This window comes from Neovison vison, chromosome 13, assembly GCF_020171115.1.
Source record: "Neovison vison isolate M4711 chromosome 13, ASM_NN_V1, whole genome shotgun sequence".
NCBI classification, from domain to species: domain Eukaryota; kingdom Metazoa; phylum Chordata; class Mammalia; order Carnivora; family Mustelidae; genus Neogale; species Neogale vison.
Window position 1 is genome coordinate 83,661,199 of NC_058103.1, and position 23,650 is coordinate 83,684,848.

The 23,650-nt window shown below is 39.3% G+C and overlaps 1 protein-coding gene and 1 pseudogene across 4 annotated transcripts in view; both read left to right on the forward strand.

Moving 5' to 3' along the window:
* FRMD5 (FERM domain containing 5) overlaps window positions 1–23,650 on the forward strand; it is a 310,939-nt gene that overhangs the window by 201,120 nt on the left and 86,169 nt on the right. The gene's annotated exons all lie outside the window — the stretch shown is intronic.
* LOC122893937 lies at window positions 10,760–11,412 on the forward strand (annotated as a pseudogene).

Genomic DNA, 23,650 nt, shown 5'->3' on the forward strand with positions numbered 1-23,650 from the left:
ATCTGAGAAATCTCTATACCTTTCTCTTAATTTTGCTATGAACCTAATCTGCTGTTAAAAAAAAAAAAAAAAAAAAAAGTGGGACACCTGGGTGGCTCAGTTGGTTAAGCAGCTGTCTTCGGCTCAGGTCATGATCCCGGCGTCCTGGGATCGAGTCCCACATCGGGCTCCTTGCTCAGCAGGGAGCCTGCTTCTCCCTCTGCCTCTGCCTGCCATTCTGTCTGCCTGTGCTCACTCTCTCTCCCTCTCTCTCTCTGATAAATAAATAAAAATCTTTAAAAAAAAAAAAGTGGTTAAAAAGAAATCACCTGGAGAACTTAAAAAAAAAAAGGTAGTCCCTACTGAGACTTATTAAATGAAAATCAATAGGAAATTGGTTTAGGAGGCATGGGTATCTTTTAGTCTCCCCTGGTGATTCCATTCTGTAACTAGATTTGGGAACTTTGGTTCTAGATCTACATTGTATTAGCCGGTAACCACACGTGGGTATTTAAATAAAAATTAAATTAATCTAAAAATTCAGTTCCGCAGTAGCATTAGTCACATTTCAAGTTGTGTCAAGCCACAGCTGATTAGTGGCTTCTGTGTCAGTGCAGATATAGAACATTTCCATTAATGCAGAAAGTTCTATTGACCAGCACTATAAAATCTCAAACAACTCTGTACAATAAATAACTCCCAAAGGAGAAGTTGTTTTACTTCCAAAACGGTTGCATTCTGTTCTCTTAGTTAAAAACAAGGAAATTTGATCGAAAAAGAGGTCAGATGATAGTAGTTCATGTTTTATCTCAGTGTACAGTAATTTTTAGACAATTTTGTTTTCCCATCCTCATAGTAGAATCTTCTGTGAGGTTGTGAAAGAATGAATTGCCTGATCAGTGTTGTCCTCTCTTTTTAAGTAGAGATACCTGCCTCAGAAGTTGAAACAAGTTTGTACACATGTGGTGGGAAACAAGCTGGAATATTTTTTTGTTAAAAATTAAGTAATCTTGTAATCGTAGGTTTTTTTTTTCTTTTAAGAATTCACAGTTTCCCCATCAAATAAATAACTGGCCATACTGAGGAATGCCCAGTCCAAATTCCATATTTCTGCTGTAGGGACAATTCTTAAGCAAATCAGATGAAACCAAAATTCACAATCTCCAAATAGACACATGATGAAAGAACAAATTTTGATTGTGGGATTCTGTGGGACTTAATAATGAAGAATATTTGTAATCTCTATTTCTAAATCCAATTAATAGCAGAAAGCAAATATTCTATTCTCAGTATTATTTTTGATGGAAGACACCTTATCCTTAAGTAACTTACAGTTTAATGAGCTTCTGTGTCTCTCATACTTTTGTTGTGAGTTATGGGCAGTCAAGGTTTGGGTTTTGTCTATCACATTTTTTCTCCCTGGAAATCTAGTAAATGGAGGAAGGATACAGGGCTAGGACATTGCACTGTTTCAGGAATTACATTACTGAGCCATCTCCTGAAGAATATTGGAATGTGTCTCAAGTTGAGCAGAACTAATATATAAATGGAGGGCAGAGAATGAGAGAACAGAGAACAGGTCAGTGTCCTGTTTAAAAATACCAAGTATTCCCTCACCTGATAATTCTTAGTGGTGACAAGATTGTGGATTTCTTATGGCAATGATTGTCTGTGTTGTAGCTCAAGAATTGTCAGTATTGAAGTGAGCACACAAGGTCCATATGTGTCCTCACTATAAATGCCTTGTCCTGGGAGGGTGTTCATAAAAGCGTGGTTTGGCAGTGGATTTTTGCAGTGAGTATCCATGCTTCAAACCCATGCCAGGGCTCTGGAGCAGCGCCAGTCTGAGTGCACAGAATGCAGCAGCAGAAAGATCTGTCCTGGGCACTCAAAGCTGATTTGTATGGATGCACTGATGCCGTGGAAGCTGTGTACATCAGAGCTACCACAGTTCCCATCACAGAGCCTCATGGAAGACAGGGTTGTTCTGCAGCTTTGCTTTCCCATTTGAGTTCTACTCCATAATCTAATGCCCTTTAACTAGAGAGGATCTGGGACAAAGAAAGCCAAAGCTACAAAGCAAAGAACAATTTAAGTACAGTGCTCAGAAATAATTGGCAGCTTAGGGAAAGATAAAGTCCCACAATGGTGGTTTTAAAAAAAAAATCATAGTATTTTAGCTCTGGTGGAGACCTTGAAAGGTTATATAGTCCATCTTCCATTGCCTTTCTCCAAAACTTATACTGTTCCATGGATAAGAACTGATTCTACATTTTAGGACTTTAGGACAGCAGTTTTTGCTTTGGATGGTAGTATGACTATAAAAATAATCATGCAAGCTGAGACTCTATCATGTGATCTTAGTAATCAATGGAAAAATCACGATACATAAGTGTTTAAAATACTATTCCTCTTGGTTATAAATGTGTAGAGAAATGAAAGAACATGGAAAAACTAATGCTGGGATACTACAATTTAAAACCTTAAGAATTAAAATATTTTCTTTCTTTGTAAGAAAAAAAAAAAAAACTTATCCAGAGTAATTTGAACAATGCTTACTGCCTTCTTGTCCTAGAACTTACAATCCTGGACAAACATCCCCTCTGTGCCTTGGTGAATTGTCACACTCCTTTCTAACTTGGATCAGCTTCCAACATTTTGTCTTTTGTGGTTTCAATGTCTGAAATAGCTCCAGGAGTTCGTTTAGTATGAAGCTTTTTTTGCCAGCATCACTTCCTCTGGGACATTTTCCTACTTCTCATCACAGCCACTTTACTCACTTATGCTGATTGGCTTGCCTTCACAAAGTTCCTCTGGTGAGTGTCTAGAGCCTCTCAAATAGCAGCAGTGTCCACAGTCCCACAGTTCACTATGTCTTCTAGAACTCTGTTTACTTTCCAGCGTTATCACTATTTGTTTCTTTGCTGCACATTCATCTCTTTGTTGGCCAGTTCCATTTTTTCCATTGCCCATTTTGGGGTTCATCACCGGAAGACAAGGACACAGCCCCACTAGACACTTGGTTGTTCATGTGTGAACTGAGTAACAGACCCATAGCAACCAATCTATAGCAGACTTGGAACGAAGCGATGCGATTTGTCACTGACGATGATGCACATCTGTTATTGACATTATGATTTGCGCAGTGAAGAGTTTGCAGTGAAATTTGCTCCTTATGCAGTTACTCACAGTTACTATGCGATGGCAAGAAATCTGAACTCTGTTCTTGGAGGCCTGGTGTTATTAAACCAAACTGTTGTAACTGAAATTCTTGAGTTTTAGAACCACACAGCGTAAGGAAGGCCTTATTCAATTCCTACATTTAGCCCTAGGTCCAGTGCTAATGTGCTGGTTACTGGTCAGTTTGTCACCCACTCTGACACTTTGTTGTTTTTCTGGTGTTTTTCTTGCCAACTTCACCTCACTCAGATTTCTCATTCTTTTTTTTTTTTTTTTTTTTTTTTTTTTTTTTTTTTTAGATTTCTCATTCTTATCCAGGGGGTACTATATTGAGTCTTTCCTCTTTGATCTTTATACTGTTGGTTTCCAAGCACTCCTTCCATCTCTAAGATTGGAGTACTGATTGCCCTCCCAAGTTCTCTATCACTTGCAAATTAAATAAACATTTCTCCATTCACTAATGTGAATACTAATTACCCCACAGAATGTCAGTTGCTGATTACCTCTGAGGCTGACCCAGCCAACTTATTATTATCCTTTGGTCAAACAGTCCAGAGTATTCTGTTAGCTTACGACCAGTGGTTCCAGTTCTGGTTTATCATCAGGACCTTCTGAAGTGCTATCCAAACCACTTCCCAAGCCTTGTAGGGGCCTAGTGTGGGCCCTTACAATGTTTTTTAAAGTTCTTCCTGTAATCAGCTGGGACTGGCCTCTAACATAAACCATGCTTTCCTAGTTCTTAGAAACCTTATAGAATTTTAGAACTGGCAAATGCATTAGAGATCATTTTGTCAGACCTACTCATTTTGTAAATGAGAAGAAAACTGAGACCCAGGGATGCCAGGTGTTTTGGCTCTGGTCTCATAGTTACAGGCAGAGAGGAGACTGGAAAGACTAGAACCCCGTGATTTCCAAGTTCTGAATCTAGTACTCTTCCTAACTAATTTCCATCATATGGGATGCAATCAAAATCATTGACCATCATTTTCAAGTCTCCTACAGTGATCTTTTTTTTTTTTTTTTTTCTGGGCTTAAGTATATCTGTGGATTAACTTTTCAGAAGAGATACTCAAAGAAAATTCTCCATAGCACATGGGACAGAGGTTGTGGTAAGGATTTTGAGGTAATATGTGCTATAGGCCCTGGAAAAGCCCTGGGAGCTCAATTCAGTCCTGTTCTGTTGGTTGCTCTGTGCCTGCTGACTGTTGCCCCAGATGCTGCCCTTATGTGCTTAGGTAACCATTCGAGTTGCACACAGTGCTTGTTCGTGTGTCTGTACACTGCCTAATGGGAGAGAAAAAAGGGGGATGGGCTGGGGTGCGGGACATAGGAGATAGCAGTGTGCTATTCTGTGAAGCTTTTTTTTTTTTTTATTTCCATGAGATGTTCTTTTTAAATTTTTAATTCCAGTTAGTTAACATACCGTGTAATATTAGTTTCAGGTGCACAGAATAGTGGTTGAACACTTTGATCCATCACCCAGCACTCATCAGAACAAGCTCTCTCCTTCATTCCCATCACTTATTTCACCCATCTCTTCCCCCTGTCCTCCCCTCAGGTAACCATCAGTGTGTTCCCTATAATTGAACCTATTCCTTAATTTGTCTCTCTCTCCTCCTCCCCTTTGCTAGTTTGTTTTGTTTCTTAAATTTTACATAGGAGTGAAATCATATGGTATTTGTCTTTCTCTGACTGACTTATGTTACTTAGCATTATGCTCTCTAGCTCCATCCAGGTCATAGCGAATGACAAGATTTCATTCTCTTTTATGGCTGAATAACAGACCACATCTTCTTATGCAGTCATCAATCAATAGCTTCTTCCATAACTTGGCTATTGTAAATAATATTGCTATAAACATAAAGTTGTGCATATCCCTTCAAATCAGCGTTTTTGTATCTTTTGGGTAAATACCCAGGAGTGTGACTGCTGGGTCATACGGTAGTTCTATTTTTTACTTATTCTGGAACCTCTATACTGTTTTTTAGAGCGGCTGCATGAGTTTGCATTCCTACAAACAGTGCAAAAATTTTCCCCTTTCTCCGCATCCTCACCAACATTTGTTGTTTCCTGTGTTGTTAATTTTAGCCATTCCGACAGGTGTTGAGGTATTTTTATATGCAATATATGATCTATTCTGGGGAAGATTCTACGTGCATTTGCAAAGAATGTCTATCCTGCTGTTTTAGGATGAAATGTTCTGACTATATTTGTTAAACCCATCTAGTCTAGTGTGTCATTCAAAGCCACTGTTTCCTTGTTTATTTTCTGTTCAGATGATCTATCCATTGATATAAGTGAGTTGTTAAGGTCCCCTACTATTGTATAATTATTGATTAGTTCCTTTGTTTGTTTTTAACTGTTTTACGTATTTGGGTACTACTATGTTAGGTGCATAAATATTTGTAATTGTTATATGTTCTAGTTGGATTGTCCCCTTAATTTTTTATTATATAGAGTCTTTCTTTGTCTCTTGTTACCATCTTTGTTTTAGAGTCCCTGCCCTTGGCATGTGGGGTAGGTCATGTGGAGTGGGTATCTTTATGATAATCACCTGTGACTCACAAAGAATAACCAGCCCCTAAAAAGGAAGTAAGCCATGGAAGGTGTTATCAATAGAGATGTTAAAAGGATTTAAGTTCCCTGGTTATCTTTCTATAAAAGACCAACCCTATAGGCCCTCATTAAGAACCCTACTGTGAGCTCTCTCATCCTTGAGAGCTTTTTCTGTATCTTCACTTAATAAATTTCTATTGCTTTACACACACACACCCCCAAAAGAGTCTATTTTGTATGATACAAGTTTCTACTCCGACTTTCTTTTGACTTACGTTAGCTTGATAGATGTTTCTCCATCCCCTCTCTTTCAATCTATTGGTGTATTTAGGACTCAAATGAGTCTCTTATAGGCGGCATATAGATGGATCTTGTTTTTTTATCCATTCTGTCATTCTGTGTCTTTTGATTGGAGCATTTAGCCATTTACATTCAAAGTTATTATTATTATTATTATTATTTTTAAAGATTTTATTTATTTATTTGACAGAGAGAGAGAGAGAGAGCACAAGTAAGCAGAGAGGCAGGCAGAGAGGAAGGGAAGCAGGCTCCCTGCTGAGCAGAGAGCACCATGTGGGGCTCGATCCCAGGACCCTGAGATCATGACCTGAGCCGAAGGCAGAGGCTTTAACCCACTGAGCCACCCAGGCGCCCCTCAAAGTTATTATTGATGGATATGTTTTTATTGTCATTTTATCATTTGTTTTGTGGTTATTTCTTTTTTGTTTTGTTTTGTTTTGTTTTGTGGTTATTTCTGAAGACTTTCTCTATTCTTTCTTGTCTTTCTGTCTTTCATGGTTTGCTGATTTGCTTTATATATTTGGACATGTTTGGATTTCTTTCTCTTTATCCTTTGCATATTTATTAGCGGGTTTTGATGTATGGTTACCATTAGGTTTGTATATAATGTCTTCTGCACATAGCAGTCTATATTAAGTTGATGGTTGTTTAAGTGTAAACCCATTCTTTACTCCTGTCCTCCCCATGATTTAGGTATATGTTTTCACATTTTACAGCTTTTTGTTTTGTGAGTTTCTTGACTGATTTTTTTTTTAACAGAAATATTCATTTTTTGCTTTTATGTTTCCTACCTTCATATTGTCATTTTTGGTCTTTCCTTTCCACTTGGAGAGTCCCCTTAATATTTCTTGCAGGGCTGGTGTAGTAGTCATGAACTCCTTTAGTTTTTGTTTGTCTTGGAAACTCTTTATCTCTCTCTCTACTGTGAATGATATAGCCTTGCTAGATAAGAGTATTCCTGGTTGCAGATTTTTCCCATTCAGCATTTTGAAGAGAAAAAATTTTTAAAAGTAAGCTCTATATGCAACATGAGGCTTGAACTCATAACCCTGAAATTGAGAGTCACATGCTCTATCAACTAAACCAGCCAGGTACCCCCAACCTTCAATTCAGCACTTTGAATATATCATGCTACTCCCTCTGGCTTGGAAAGTTGATGCTAAAAAATCACCTGCTAGCCTTATGGGGTTTCCCTTGTATTTTACTGTTTTCTTTTGTCTTGCTGCTTTAAAAATATTTCTTCAGGGCACCTGGGTGGCTCAGTGGGTTAAGCCTCTGCCTCCGGCTCAGGTCGTGATCTCAGAGTCCTGGGATTGAGCCCCGCACTGGGCTCCCTGCTCAGCGGGGAGCCTGCTTCCTCCTCTCTCTCTGCCTGCCTCTCTACCTACTTGTGATCTCTGTCTGTCAAATAAATCAATAAAATATTTTAAAAAAATAAAATAAAATAAAATATTTTTTCTTTATCACTATATTTTGCCAATTTAATTACAATATGCCTTGAGTGTATATCTGCCTTTGTTGAGATTTTTCTTGCCTCCTGGATTTAGTATATGTTTCCTTCCTAGATTAGGGAAATTTTCTGCTATTATTTTATCAAACAAATTTTCTGCCCTCTTTTCTCTCTCTTCCATCTTCTGGGATTCCTATAATGTGAAATTACATTTGATAGAGTCACTGAGTTCCCTAAGTCTATTCTCATTTTGCATAATTCTTTTCTTTCTCTTTTGTTCAGTTTGATAATTTTCTATTACTCCATCTTCTAGGTCACTAATTCATTCCTCTGCATCTTCTATCCCGCTATTCATTGCATCAGGTGTGCTTGTAATCTCACTTATTGCACTCTTCATCTCTAATTGGTTCTTTTTAAAATCTCAGTGTTAAGGCTGTCACTGATGTCTTCCACTCTTTTCTCAAGTCTAGTGAGTATCCTTATAATCATTGTTTTAAATACTCCATCAGATTGGGGCACCTGGGTGGCTTATTCGATTAGGCATCCAGCTCTTGATTTTGGCTCAGGTCATGATCTCAGGGACATGAGATCAAGCCCTGCCTCAGGCTCCATGCTTAGTGGGGAATCTGCTCGAGATTCTTTCCCTCTACCTCTGCCTTCCCCCATTCATGCACTTTCTCCCTCTTTCTCTCTCTCTAAAAATAAATAAATAATCTTTAAAAATGTATAAATACTCCATCAGGTATGTTACGTATATCTGTTTACCTTGATTTTCTGGCCTTGGCTTTTTTTTTTTTTTTTTTTCCCATTTGGGATAAATTTCTGTCTTCTTATTTTGTCTGTCTCTGTGCCTGTTTCTCTGTGTTAGAAAAGTCAGCTCTGTCTCCTGTTCTTGAGGGTAATGGCTTTATGAAGGAAAGGTCCCGTAGTGCTCTGCAGTATAGTGTGCCCTGTTCCCAAGGTCCTGGTGCTTCCAGGAGTATCTCCAATGTGTGCTGTGTGCGTTCTGCTGTTGTGTCTTGGCTGCTTTATTCTTCAGGCTAGTTATCTGCAGAGGCACTGTTTTCCTCTTTTGAACAGTGTTTGGTCTCTGGCCTGAATGTGGTGTGTTTTAAAAGTGTGTGTTCTGGTCTTCTTGTGAAGTGAGACCTGTCACCACCACCACCCAGAACCAAGGTTCCACAAAACTCCCTAGTTGGGAGATGTGGTGTGAGTAGGGATTTGGGCCAGTCTTCTGGGAGAGAGGGCCCCCATATTGAACCTGAGGCAAGCATGACTGGGAGAGGTGGTTCCACCAGAGCATGGGAGGGCAGGGCTTGGCATAAGCATGTTAGGTAGTGAGTGTCAGAACTACGCTGATTCCCACAGGTGGTTTTGTGCTTATGCTGAGGGGTGAGGGAGGGAAATGGCACCAGCTAGTCCCTTTGGTCCTAGAGGGGCCTCTCTGTGAATACTGTGTCTCTGGGATGCACTCTGAGATGAGCAAATAACCTCCCCACTGTGTGTCCCAGATGCTCTTAAGATCACTGTTTCCACACTGTATGTCTGTGGGTTGTTTCCCTGCCTTCTCTCCAAGAGTAGTGAAATGCCTCCCAGGCTCTACTCACCTATGCCTGCTGACCTTCAAAACTCCAGCCTTTAAGCCCCACTGACTACAAGAACTCATGAAGTTCAGGCCCTCTCGCTTTCCATGCCAGTTGCTATGAGGATTCTTTTTCCCCATGTACTCCCCTGTGTGCTAGTCTGTCTCTTGTCCTTCTCTGTGACCATGATTCTCTCACTACCAGAGTGGCCACAATCCATTTCTCCCAAATTGCATCTCAGCACTCCCTACCTTCTTTGAGGTAGCCTCTTCTTTACCTTTAATTGTAGAGTTTGTTCTGTCAGTCTTCAAGTCAATTTCTGGGGTATTTAGGATGATTTGATGGTTATCTAGTTGTATCTATGGAACAGAGTGAGCCTAGGGTTTTCCTACTCTGCTACCATCTTCCAAGTCCACACCTCCATGAGATATTTCTACAACTTAACTACAATTCTAGCTTTCAGGTTTGCTGACAGAGGAAAATGAGTCTGTCTGTAATTCCGAGAGGAAAACTAAGGAGTGGGGCATATATCCCTTTGATATGTTGTATGAGTTCATGAAAAATGAATGAGGAATGCTGAATATTGTGTTCAAACAGTTAATGTTTACTTACTGAGCCTGACATAAAAAAAGAAAACAAAAAACAGAATTTGTCTACCTCCTAATCTTCCTGAGATCACCTATCACAGGCAACAGTGTTTGAAATGCTAATGTGTCTTGTAGCTATTTTAATGAAGGAGGAGCTGCATAAGCCTGGGAAGCTGGGATCCAGGGACTTCCTTCTAAATTATCCTCACCTTGTCTCAGGTACATGCTACCCCACACTTGTGGCCTCCCATGAGGCTCCAGAAGATGAAAGATAGTATTTCACAGAATCATGGCATTTTAGAGCTGAAAGAGCCCCTCTCTGTTTCAAATCCAAATTCTTCTTTTTCTCCCCTGAAACTCAAAATGAATAACAAATTTAGTTACACAACTTATTTAGGGCTAGACTTAGACAAGAGAGCAGGTCTCTGGATTCCCAGGCCAGTGTGGTTTTTGACTATACCATATTGCACCTAGAAACATGTTCAGACTTCTTTAAATGAAGTATGAAATCCTAGTGATTTGGCAGTTGTGAATAGTGGTCACTGTGACAGAATTTTGGAAGAGATAGGACGGCATTGTTACAGGTGATTGGGGAAAACCAGATCAATACTTTTCTATTGAAAAGAATATGGAATTTGAAATTTGTTACCAGGTAGCTGGAATTGAGACAGTGAATGGCTAGGGAGAAACTTGAGTTTCTTGCCTAAAGGCATTGGCCAGAAGGGACTGTCTATTCTGTGGAAGAATCCACTCAGTGGCCAGGAAATGGAGCACAGAATTGGGTGCCCTAAAGACATTGGGTGAATAAAGAGTCATCCTTGAAAAATCAGAGTCCTAATCTGAACCACACCTAGAGTTGGGGCCAAATTTATACTACTTGTAAAGTGCAGAAGCCCCAAGCCAAGATATCTAGTATGAAAACTGGTCTAAAGACTAGAAAAAAACAAAACAAAACAAACCCCCAAAACAAACAACCTATTCTCACAGCCTCTCTATTCAGGTAACTTCTGAAATCAGGACACCATAAGGAGTCTTTTAAAGGCAGCTCTCCCTGGACATGTGCTCACAGAAAACAACAACAAAACCATTTGCAGATAGAAGAACCAAGATCCGGTGTGCGCGGGAAGATGGCTGAGCCGGTGCCCAAGTCGGTGCTGTTCGTGTGTCTGGGTAACATCGTCGGTCGCCCATTGCGGAAGCAGTGTTCAGAAAACTTGTCACTGACCAAAAGCTTTCAGATCATTGGAGGATAGACAGTGCAGCGACATCCACGTACGAAATAGGAAACCCTCCCGATTACCGAGGGCAGTGTTGCATGAAGAAGCATGGCATCCCCATGAGTCACACTGCCCGGCAGGTTACCAAGGAAGTCTTTGCCACATTCGATTACATACTGTGTATGGATGAAAGCAATCTGCGAGACTTGAATAGAAAAAGTAATCAAATTAAAAACTGCAAAGCTAAAATTGAGCTACTTGGGAGCTATGATCCGCAAAACCAACTCATTATTGAAGACCCCTATTATGGGAATGAGTCCGACTTCGAGACTGTCTACCAGCAGTGTGTGAGGTGCTGCAAGGCCTTCCTGGAGAAGGCCCGCTAAGGCCCCGCCCGCGCCCCCCTCGTGCCCCGCTGGGCCCCGCAGGCTCTCCTGTAAGGCCGCATGCCTCCTTCACTCGACCCTCAGCTGCTTACCTTAAGTCATTGTAGACGGAAATCAGTTACTGTGTTTGACAGACAAATAAATAAAAATGTTTCATGCAAAAAAAAAAAAAAAGAAGAAGAAGAAGAAGAACCAAGATCCTGTAGATAATAGAGCAATCTGAAAGGAATTTTTTTTTTAAAGATTTTATTCATTTATTTGACAGAGATCACAAGTAAGCAGAGAGGCAGGCAGAGAGAGAGAGAGAGAGACGGAAGCAGGCTCCCCACTGAGCAGAGAACCTGATATGGGGCTTGATCCCAGGACCCTGAGATCATGACCTGAGCCGAAGGCAGAGGCTTTAACCCACTGAGCCACCCAGGCACCCCTCTGAAAGGAATTTTAAAGTAAGTCTGCTTTAAATGTTCAAGACCTCTTGAGCATTTAAGAAGAAAGAAGAAAGAAGTCTTACATGAATAGGACATTAAAAAGGATGGTCTTCATTATCCAGCTGATTCTCTGCAGGGGTATTTACCTCAAACATAATGTTTCTGAGACTGATTTTATAGGCAAATCATAGACTTGAGCCTAATGAGTGGTCCTTGATATAGTGACTTTCCCCATTTTAAATAGTTTTTGTCTTTTCCTAGCTTTATCAGAAGTAATGAATAAATACAATTCAGCTTCTAAAATCGCAACGAATTCCCCTGAAAATGGATTTCCTGTATGGACTGCCATTGTCATTGCATGGTCCTTATCCGAATTGGCCCTCCAGTGTCATTTCCTCCATGTCCCTGGTATGTTTCATCTCTGATTTATCCAGACATTCCTGTCTTAGCCATTACTATAGACCTATGCTATGAAGGTTAAAGTGGCAGGCTATCCCTGCCTTTTCCATGATTCAAGTTTTCTGAAAATTCTTTTAAGAGATGAAGACAGTCCTATCTGGACTAGACTGGAGACATAAAGAATTATCCATGAGTACCTTTCTTAGTAGCATTCCCTTTTTAAAATATTTACAGGCCCTATGAAGAAGATGTAGAAAAAGTCCCATTACTGATTTAAGTTAAGATTTGCCCTAAAGACTAGGACAGAAACGTACAGAAAGCATCTGTTTTGGTTATGTTCAGATGCATCCATTCCCAGTATAATAAGAAGGGAAAGATTATCTTTAAAAAAACAAGGAGGTTTGAAAAATAAACTTTGGAAAATTAAGTTTGCAAGTGAATCTTTTTTCCTTTTTTTCTTTTTGAAATTAGTTTTACCTTACCAAGTAAAGTTCATTCAGGAAACATACTAGAAGTCTATTGTAAGATAATAATTTTCTTTTTCTTTTCCGTTTTTTTCTTTTCTCCTTTCTTTCTTTAAAAAACTCCACTTAAGGGGCTCCTGGGTGGCTCAGTGGGTTAAAGCCTCTGCCTTCGGCTCAGGTCATGATCCCAGGGTGCTGGGATGGAGCCCCACATCGGGCTCTCTGCTCAGCAGGGAGCCTGCTTCCCCCTCTCTCTTTGCCTATTTGTGATCTCTCTCTCTCTCTCTGTCAAATAAATAAATAAAATCATTGAAAAGAAAAAAAAATTGAGTCCTCCAAAAAGAAAGCAAGGAATTGCTGGCAGTTTCCCTGTATATAGGACCAGGAGTTCTCCCCCCACCCCAATTCTGTGAATCCTATGCAATCCTCAGTAGTCTTGTCTTAGATAATCCACAGTCTGCATGCTATATTTGGACACCTGCAGTTTTCTGTCATTTTCTAGTCCATGACTTTTCCTAAGCAGAGACCAATTCAGTCTCAATTTGGTATTTTTAGCTGGTCCCTTGTTCAAGAGTTACAAAGTGGTATCTGTCAGAGACTTTCTTCATAACATTTAGTGAGAACTAGGTTAATATTACCAGGTTTTCCCAGAAGTGATGCCTTTCCAGAAACTTTAAGATATCCTCTGGTGCTTCTTTTTCATTTTCTCCACAGAAAAAAGAGTAATAGGTGGTGGGGGGGGGGTGTCAAAAGCTGTAGCATTCTGACTTCATTCTACGTAAAAGCATTTAATTTTTCTCTAAGTAAAAGCTTTTCTTCACTGCTTTAAAATTCTATGCTTTCTTTAATCAGATTAATTATGTGACATTTTATAAAGTCCTCTGGCTTCCTTATCAGTTATCTTTTCTACTATTGTAAGATATTTTTCTTTTTTGTCTAGAATACAAAATGATTCTTAGACCTCACCCAATCTTACTGTTAATGACTGATACTTATTAAAGCTTGGTGATTCTATTTCTACAAAGAAAGAGAATGTGTTTTTCTCCCTATCTTCTCTAGAGAAAAATTCTTAGACAATCCCTATCTCAGTAAATGGGTCTTATATCTATCCAGTGATCCTCCTTCCTGTTCATTACCCCTCATGGTTCTTGCATTACCAATTCCTATCTATTTTACTTCGTAAACAATTATCAAATCCATTCACTTATCTCTTGAAGGGCCATTGAAAGAGCCTCTGAACTAGACTCCTTCCCACAATCTTAAGCCCTTCTGATCATTCACAGTCTGACCCTGCCACTCCTTTGCTTAAAAACTCTTCATGGCTTATTTTGCTCTTAGGATAACAGTTTACATATTTTTTTCCCAGTGTTCCAGAATCCATTGTTTATGTACCATACCCAGTGCTCCATGCAATATGTGCCCTCCTTGTCCCAGGGCTCTGCACCGTTTGACCTTCTCTTACCCACATTCCACATCTGGCCCACTCTGCACTCAACTATCCTGCTCTTCCAGTTCCTTGAATGTGTCTCATTGCTTTCTGATTCAAGGACTTCGCTAATCTCTTTTTTATCTGTCTAGAGAGCTCTTCCCTCCACCCCACTTTCACTTAAGTATCTTCTCTACTTGCCTCACATTAGAGCACTTCCTCAGAAGCCTTCCCAAAATCCCAGGCTAGGTTAGATCTCCCTCATTATTGCTCTCCTATTGTCCCCACCATTTATTTTCCTTTATAATACTTACATAGTGGATCTGAGGATTTGTAGACTTGTGGATTATTATTGCGAATTCAAAGACAGCAGCGATTATACCACTTTCCTTATTGTTCTAATCTGCAGCCACACACACAGCACAAGCAGGTGCTCAGTAAATGTTTTTGAAGAAATAAATAAATGCCTCTTACATATAGCATAGGATAAATACAAGAAAATGAGCACTGTCTGCAACCTACTGTGCCTGGCCAGGATCAGCTCCAGCCTTAGCTTTACTGAACCTCTCTCTTCCATTAAAATAGCATATATTTTCAGTCTCCTAGGCTGCTTCCAACTGGGACCTAGTCTAAAGCTCAAGAAGATTCTGATTTGTGATGTATGGCTTGGGTGTTTATATTTTCTGTGATTACTTTGTTTCATATATAAGGGTAAAAATTGCCAAGAGACTAGACAATCTGAATGGAAAGATGGAGCAGCACAAGCCAGGGAGTACTGAGAGTCAGGATCAGATTATAATTAAAATCAGAGGCAAGAAAACATTTAAAGGACCATATAAACTTCAGTAGTGTCCAAAAAGCATGAGGTAGTGAACAGGGAGATAATAAAGACTTAATGGTGAACCGGAAGAGATAGAGATAATGAGTTATTTTCCCTAATGCTAACTTTTCCTAAAGAGGGACACATTTGTTTTTCCAATAGCAGTGATCTAAAAGTTATCTCTTATACCCAACTAGAATTGTCCATTTTCTGAAGGACTTCTGCAAGAACGGAAGGGAGAATTCCCTATTATAGGAGCTGAGATAGTTGAGGTCCTAGTTATATTTAAGCAGAGGCGGGTTTTATTGACTTAGAGAAGCACTTAAGTGTTAAGTGTAGTGAATTAGCTTTGATTTTTTTTGGAAACATACTTTGTAGGGTTTGAATACCTTATTAAAAGCAATCTGATATTACATGAAAAGAGTAAACAAGCATCTTGGGAAATCATGCTTATAACCAATTAAATTTATAGACTAGTATTTCAGAGTGGCAACGGAAGGAATTCAAATGGAACATCTGGGATTCTGAGCAGTGCCTTGGAGTGGGAATTCAACGATAATCTGACATCTTCTGGTTTCTTTACCCTAAATACTCTTTTCTCCAACTGGAGATTGATATTGTCCTTCAAGTCCTGATTTTCAAATCATTGCCTAACACCTGTGTTATCGTTGAATAAGAGATCTGCTGCCTTATCCCACTATTGGACCATCTGGGATATTTTCCAGGCTTACCTGACATTTGTAAAGAATAGTAAGTAAGAATGAGCAGAGATCAGCCCAAATTCTTAGTGAAACAGAAAATATACAGAAATATTCAGAGCATCTCCACTAATGCCTTGTGATAATCCATTTGGACTTTGTGGACTGGAGAGGAGGAAATCATCCAGTAGTTTTGTGTATCACTGCCGACGTTTCTTCTGGTCATTAAAGGTGGTGATGTTCATTTACAGATTTACCCCCCTGCCACAGTTCACGGAGAGTAAACTATTTTGCATCTGGAAGAAAGCTGTCTCTTTTTAGCCTGGAAAACTGAATTCAAGTCCCATTCTTTTGCCTCAACAATTGACTGAGTGGTCTACTCCTGCTCTTGGGGATCAAATCTAAATCATTATGGGCCAGTATCTACCTACAAAAGCCCAGGGCTATGGGAGCTGAATGAACATGCGATGGGAAGGAAATTGAAGCCCTTGTATAAGTAGTTTCTATAGTGGCAAATGATAGAGTGTATTGCCCTCAAAAGCAAAGGCTTATTTATTGGCTGTTTGGAGAAGAGATTCCATCTTCCTTTACATACAAAAAGTCCATGTTATTAAATAGAGTGAGGTATAAAGAACTTGTTGTTTTAAAGGTAAGAAACGTTGACATATGTTTTATCTAAAAACCAAGAACAGTTTTTAAAAACTTTTTATTATAAAACACAGGTACAGAAAACCATGTGTAAACCAAATGAATGGCTTAATAAATTACTATAAGTGAAAAAAACAACTTTTGTTCGACTGTTTGTGTGTCCCCCAAAATTTGTATGTTGAAGCCTTAATCCCCAGTATGAGGGCATTTGAGGGTGGGGTCTTTGGGGGGTAATTAGGTCATGAGGGTGGAACCTTCATAAATAGGATTAGTGCCCTTATAAGAAGAGAAACGGAGAGATCATCTCTCTCTCTTTTTTAAAAAAATTTATCTTATTTGTTTAGTGTTCCAAGATTCATTGTTTATGCACCATACCCAGTACTCCATGTAATATGTGCCCTCCTTAATACCTACCACCAGGCTCACCCATCCCCTCAACCCCCTCCCTTCTAAAACCCTCAATTTGTTTCTCAGAGTCCATAGTCTCTTATGGTTCACATCCCCCTCCAGTTTCCCCCAGTTCCCTTTCCTTTCCTTCTCCTTATGCTCCACAAGTAAGTGAAGCCATATGATAACTGACTTTCTCTGCTTGACTTAGTTCACTCAGCATAATCTCCTCCAGTCTTATCCATGTTGATACAAAAGTTGGGTATTCATCCTTTCTGATGGAGGTGTAATATTCCATTATATATGTGGACCATATCTTCTTTATCCATTCATCTATTGAAGGGTATCTTGGCTCTTTCCACAGTTTGGTGATTATGGCCATTGCTGCTATGAAAATTGGGGTACATGTGGCCCTTCTTTTCACTACATCTGTATCTTTGGGGTAAATACTCAATAGTGCAATTGCAGGGCTATAGGGTAGCTCTATTTTTAATTTCTTATTTTTTTAAAAATTTTATTTATTTGACAGAGAGAGATATCACAAGTAGGCAGAGAGGCAGGCACAGAGAGAGGCGGAAGCAGGCCCCGTGCTGAGCAGAGAGCCTGACTCAGGGCGTGATCCCAGGACCCTGAGATCATGACCTCAGCTAGAGACAGAGGCTTAACTCACTGAGCCACCCAGGCACCCCTATTTTTAATTTCTTAAGGAATCTCCACACTGTTTTCCAAAGTGGCTGCACCAACTTGCATTCCTACCAACAGTGTAAGAGGGTTCCCCTTTCTCCACATCCTTTCCAACACTTGTTGTTTACTGTCTTGTTGATTTTGGCCATTCTAACTGGTGTAAGGTGGTATCCCAATGTGGTTTTGATTTGAATTTCCCTGATGGCCAATGATGATGAACATTTTTTCATGTGTCTGTTAGTCATTTGTATGTCTTCTTTGGAGAAATGTCTGTTCATGTCTTCTGCCCATTTTTTGATGCAATTACCTGTTTTTGGGGTGTTGAGTTTGAGGAGTCCTTTATAGATCATGGATATCAGCACTTTGTCTGTAGTGTCATTTGTGAATATCTTCTCCTATTCCATGGGTTACCTCTTTGTTTTGTTGACTATTTCCTTTGCTGTGCAGAAGCTTTTTCTTGATGAAGTCCCAAAAGTTCATTTTCACTTTTGTTTCTTTTGCCTTTGGAGACATGTCTTGAAAGAAGTTGCTGTGGCTGATGTTGAAGAGGTTACTGCCTATGTTCTCCTCTAGGATTTTGATAGATTACTATTTCACGTTCAGGTCTTTTATCCATTTTGAGTTTATCTTTGTGTATGGTGTAAGAGAATAGTCGAGTTTCATTCTTCTATCCATAGTTGTCCAATTTTCCCAGCACCATTTATTGAAGAGACCTTTTTTCCACTGGACATTTTTTCCTGCTTTGTCGAAGATTATTTGACCATATAGTTACAGGTCCATAGCTGGACTCTCTACTCTGTTTCACTGGTTTTTGTCTGTTTTTCTGCCAGTACCATGCTGTCTTGATGATCACAGCTTTGTAGTAAAGCTTGAAATCAAGCAACGTGATGCCCTCAGGTTTGTTTTTCTTTTTCAACATTTCCTTAGCAATTTGGGGCCTTTTCTGGTTCCATACAAATTTTAGGATTGTTTGTTCCAGCACTTTGAAAAATGCCAGTGGAATTTTGATCAGGATGGCATTGAAAGTAGAGATTGCTCTGGGCAGTATAGACATTTTCTCTCCCATATAAGGACACAGCAGGAATACAACCATCTGTAAGCCAGTAAGAGGGCTCTCACCAGAACCCAACTGTCCTAGTGCCCTGGTCTTCAATTTCCCAGCCTCCAGAACTGAAATATAAATCTGCGTTTTTTAGGCCACCCAGTCTGTAGTAATTTGTTATAGCAGCCTGCACTGAAACAGTCACCTAGATAATGAAATAGAACTTTGCCACCCAGTTCACAAGTCCCATCTATATGCTCCAGCATAATTGTAGCCCTTTCCCTTTCCCTGATTAGTAATTACTACTCTGACTTTTATACAAATCACTTCCTTGCATTTTTCTTTTTATAATTTTATCACAAAATGTGCATTCCTAGAAACCATAGTTTAGTCTTGTCCATTTTTCTTAGTGCATTGTAAATCACTCAATCCTAATTAACTTATGATTCTTCAGGGACAAACTATTGTATAAAAGAGGGCATACCTGAAGTCCACTTATCTTTTCCATTGTAGTAAAGGCATTTGTGGATGGGAACATGTTACCCTTATTCTTGAAATTCATGGGGAATAACCTGCGTGTTGCTTTCCTTACTTGCATGGACATCTTAAGGGCATCCCCAATATGTCTGAGTCACTATCTCTAAAAAGAAAAGGGAGAGAAAGAAAAGGAACAGCACTGAAGAAGAAAAGCTTACGGGACAAGAGAATATATCTTCAGCTATACATTAGGAAGGGTGGCAGTGTGAGGACAGGAGAAAAAGGGGCAAGAGAGATAGTGTCACACCCTACAAGCTCTCAATCTGCTTAAATTCTCTGAATTCTAGGAAACATCAATCTTTCAGAAACAGTAAATGGCAGATGAAAGATAGGATGAGGAGTCAGGATCTGGTAATGCAAACATTTCCTTACCCCATCTAAAAGGGAGATTATCAGTAGAAATTATGGAGAAAAAATAAAGATCACCAAATGGGTAGTTTTGATATGGCTGATGATATAAAGGATGGTCCCTAAAGCTTCAGTTGGGATCATATACAATTTTTTAAGTGGAATTAGATATAATAATAAATATCATCATTTTCCACCGCTCTTTGAACAAATAAGAACTTCTGCAACTTATGCATAGGTTTAAAATAATCTACATTGGTACATAAAAACCTATAATATATTTCTCCAGAGAAATAATATTATGAATTGTGATGAGAGGGGCACCTGGATGGATGCAGTTGGGTAAGCACCCAACTCTTGGTTTTAACTAGGGTTGTGATCTCATGGTCATGAGATTGAGCCCTGCATAGGCCTCTGTGCTCAGTGCAGAGTTTTCTTAAGACTCTCCCTCTCCTCTTGCCCCTCCCCACTGCATGCTTGCTCTCTAAAATAAATAAATGAAGGAAGGAAGGAAGGAATGAAAGAATAAATAAATAGTGATGAGATATTTAGGTTAGCCCACAAAATATTTAGCTCACAGTATAACTGATGAACTGTGGTTTTGTAATGAAAAGAAAAGGAGTTACAGTAGGGTGTAAAAATTAAATTCAATGTGAAATAATTGAATGATAAATAATACAGTGTTTAGAAATTTTGAATGTAAGAAAATAAATTTTGAATGTAGTGTTTAATGAAAATCACCTTTTCAGAGGCTAATATGGGAGTAAATGGAAAACTTTATAATGGTGTTGAAGTAGGCTTTTGAATATTTTTCAGGGGCTTCATACACAACTCACTAACATTTTATTTGTCTTAATTTGGAACATTTTTATGTTTACAAGTTGAATGAAGAGAGACAAGGAGAAAGGAAAAGATGGAAATATTTTGAGATGGAAGAAAACTGTATGAAGATATATTAAAACAAAAAAAGTGTGGGAATTACTTTTATTTTCTTTATTAGTCTTTTGACAGTAAATGTGATTTATTTTTATAATGAAAAAATTAAAACTTTCTTTTTAAAGAATATGTGGAACAAGGAAAACATTGCCTGTGGTTATATTAACTAAAATGGAGTTCAGAAGGGAGATGGGTCATCTCTTTATAGGGGCAATTGAAGCTATAAAATTGGATGGGAAATCCCAGAAAGACTTCATAGAGCAAAGCAATAGATTAGAAGAAAAAACCCTGGGGTACACCAGCATTTAAGGGATGGAAGAGAGAAAGAATCTGAAATAGACTGGAGACACACCAGAGAGAATGGTATCTTGGAAGCCACATGGAAAAATCTTTAAGAAGGAGATTGTTTTCCATGGTGTCAATCCACAGAGATGGGGCAAGATGAAGAGGCCAAAGGTGCTCACTGGTTTGGCTAAAATAGACCAATTCCATTTCTTCTATGTTCCCAGGACTCTCCCACTTGATTCTCAGTGAGGGCAGACTCTCCCTGCTAACTTGCAAGATTGGGGGCACTGACAAGAATGATAGTGCCCGTTAGGCAAAACCCCTTCCCTCATAAGAGACACCCTTATCATTACAGGCCTACATCACTCTACACACCAATCAGTTAAAATCAGTTAGCGAATGCTCGAAGGACCATTTTCTCATGCACACAATAGCTGACGTCACGATTAGTTTTCTCCTTCCAAAGATGGTTTAGAAAGAATATGATGAACCAACATGTATGAATCAGGGGGATGGCAGCCTAGAGTACCTAGAAGAAATGTGTTGGTCCATTTCCAGGCTATTTATTCTCCTTTGCTGACTTGTCTTTTTATTCTCCTTTGCTGACTTGTCTTTTTTTTTTTTTTTTCCCTTTTGTCAATATCATGCCATCCTAGTTACTGTAGCTTTATGATAAATTTTCAAATTAGGTAATATTAGTCCTCCAAATTTTTCTTCTCTCAAAACTGTTTTTGCCCTATTCTTAGGTCCTTTGTATTGACAAATGAATTTTAGAATTGGTTTGCCAAGAGATTTTGACACTGCACTGAATCTAAAGATTTACTTGAGGAGAATTGATAGCTTAACAGTATTGAGTCTGGAAACCCGTGGACATAATATAGCTCCCCCTATTTGTTTAGGTCTCCTTTAATTTCTCTCAGCAACACTGTGTGGCTTTCAGTGTTAGAGTTTTTAATATTGCTAATTAATTGCATGTGAAATGGTGTCTCATTGTGGCTTTAGTGCAGGTCCCTGATCACCACTGAGATCAAGCTTCTTTTGAGTGTTTATTGGCCCATCAGGCTTCCTCTGCAGTGCTTTGGTATTCACCCTGCATTTTATTTCCCAAGAATCTCTCTGAAAATCTCTGATTTTATGGTATCCTGTTTTTCATCTGTTTTTTGTTTTTATTGGTAGTAAAAAATTTTTTTCCTTATTTAGCTCTTAAATTCCAAAATAGTAGTTTAGACTTCGGGGCAAACACCTCTTTACATCTTTTTATTCCTTGTTAACCTTACCCTCTCCTATTTTGTGCCAACAGGAAGTCCTGCTCTTTCTCATGTGCTGTGGCATGTTGTAGCTTAGATAACTTTTGAGAATTCTGATTTGAAAGCAAAGCAAGAGGTCACTTCACTTGTCATTGTCCCTTGGGCGATGCCCAGTTTATCTCTTTGCTCAGCTAATCTGCTCTGATTCTTCATGGTTCACTGCTGTGGACGTTCTGTGATTCTGTTCCAACTGAGCACATTAAAAGAGAGAGGTAATTCCCGCGTCACTGGGCAGAACGTGGGTAGCCTGGGGTTCTTACCTTTGAGGCAGGAGACACCTTGGCAGATTGCTCAGCAACTCTGGGAGACAGCGGTTAGAAGGCACGAGAGCCTCAATCATTGTTCTGTGAACTTGCTTTCAGCAGTGAAAGGGATCTCCATGTAGCAATTTCTCAAGAAACAATTTTTGATTGATTTTGATCTAAGAAGTAGACCTTTGATTTCTGGTGGCTACAAAGTAGGCTTTCTGTGATTTCTAAGTCAGAGACCTGCATGGGTCTGGTTGTGTCTTATAGGATATTCTTTACGCACGTTAGAATTTGTTAAGTAGTTAAGTTTTGCCTTTCAGTGCTTCAAACATTTGGTGAATACCTACTGCATGCCAGTCGCCTATCAGGACCCTAAACCATCAAAATGAAGAAGGCAAAACCTTGCCCTGAAAAGCTTACAGATGCCAGAATGTAGGTAGGAGTTAACTAACTCCCATGCTTTCTCAAGAAGAGAAAAGGGAAGGCAAAGGCAGGAGCAGGACTACTCTAAGACACAAAAAGCAAACTGTTCACTTATGGAAACTTGGCCAGGAAGAATAGAGCTAGAAAATTAGATGAATACCTGCAACATATGATTTTTGACAACTGGACAAGAGACCAAAAAGAGAGCGATATTTTCAGAAGTTGGCAACCAGAGGTTTCTGGGCTCCCAGACCCTTGCTCATGCTGTTCTCTTCCTAGAACACATTCCATGACTTTCTCACTTAGCCACTTCCACTCATACTCAAGGACACATCTTAGATTTTATTTCCTACAGGAAAGCTTTCCTCCTCACCTCCCACTTTGGCTAGGGGATGCTCTTAGGTGCTTTGGTAGCACTATGTCGTATACCTTTACTCATCCACTTATCACACTGTATTGAAAATGGCCTCTGTCTCTTCCCAGTAGACAACGTGCATATCTTGCTCGCCTCATACATTGTGTCTTATACGGTATGAGACACACTCAATAAGTATCTGGTGAATAAAAGAGTAAGCCAGGAACTATCTGGTGAGTAAATGAACAGATGTACAAATATGGGGCAGGAAAGGGTCATGGTTAGCCCAGAGAAAGAAAAGACCTAAATATAAGAATAAGGCTGAGGGCTTTGGCGCTGGAGAAATAAATATCATTAGAATGTGACAGTTAATTGGAGAAGTGTCTTATTTTTGTTGTGTTACTGATTGTTGTTGGCCCCAGACCCCTCCACATTCAGGTTAAAGGCTTAACACAAATTATTAAAAATTGATTATGTGCCTGGTAGTGTTTTAGGTGTCGTGGGAATTGTGATTTTTGCCCATAGAGCACTTACAGATAAGCCTCTGTTGTTATCTAAGTGAAAGGACTACTGGGAAGGGAAAAAACCCCAGGGTCAGGACATAGCTCTTCCCTCTAGATTGGGCTCATCTATTAAGCAACACCTTTTAGAAACGTTCAAATGTCTGTAAATTAAATTCCTCCAGGCGATGACTCCCCATCCTAGTGAAGTGCTTCGTTCAAAGCCAAAATCACCATTGTTATGACCTTTTCCTGGTAGAGTGACCTCCAAAAAAGTTAATTTGATATATTTAAACAGAATCCTCAAATATTGAACGAGTAGGCTAACACCAACAAAAAGAAATGTAGGAGGTAGGCATAATAAGGCCTCCATTTAGTTTCAGCAGTTAATTGCACAAGTAGAAGATTGGGGATGTCTGGCTTAGTAAAGGAGTGCTTGAAATGGGGTTCTAGCACTCACAGACTGAGGCCAGCAGT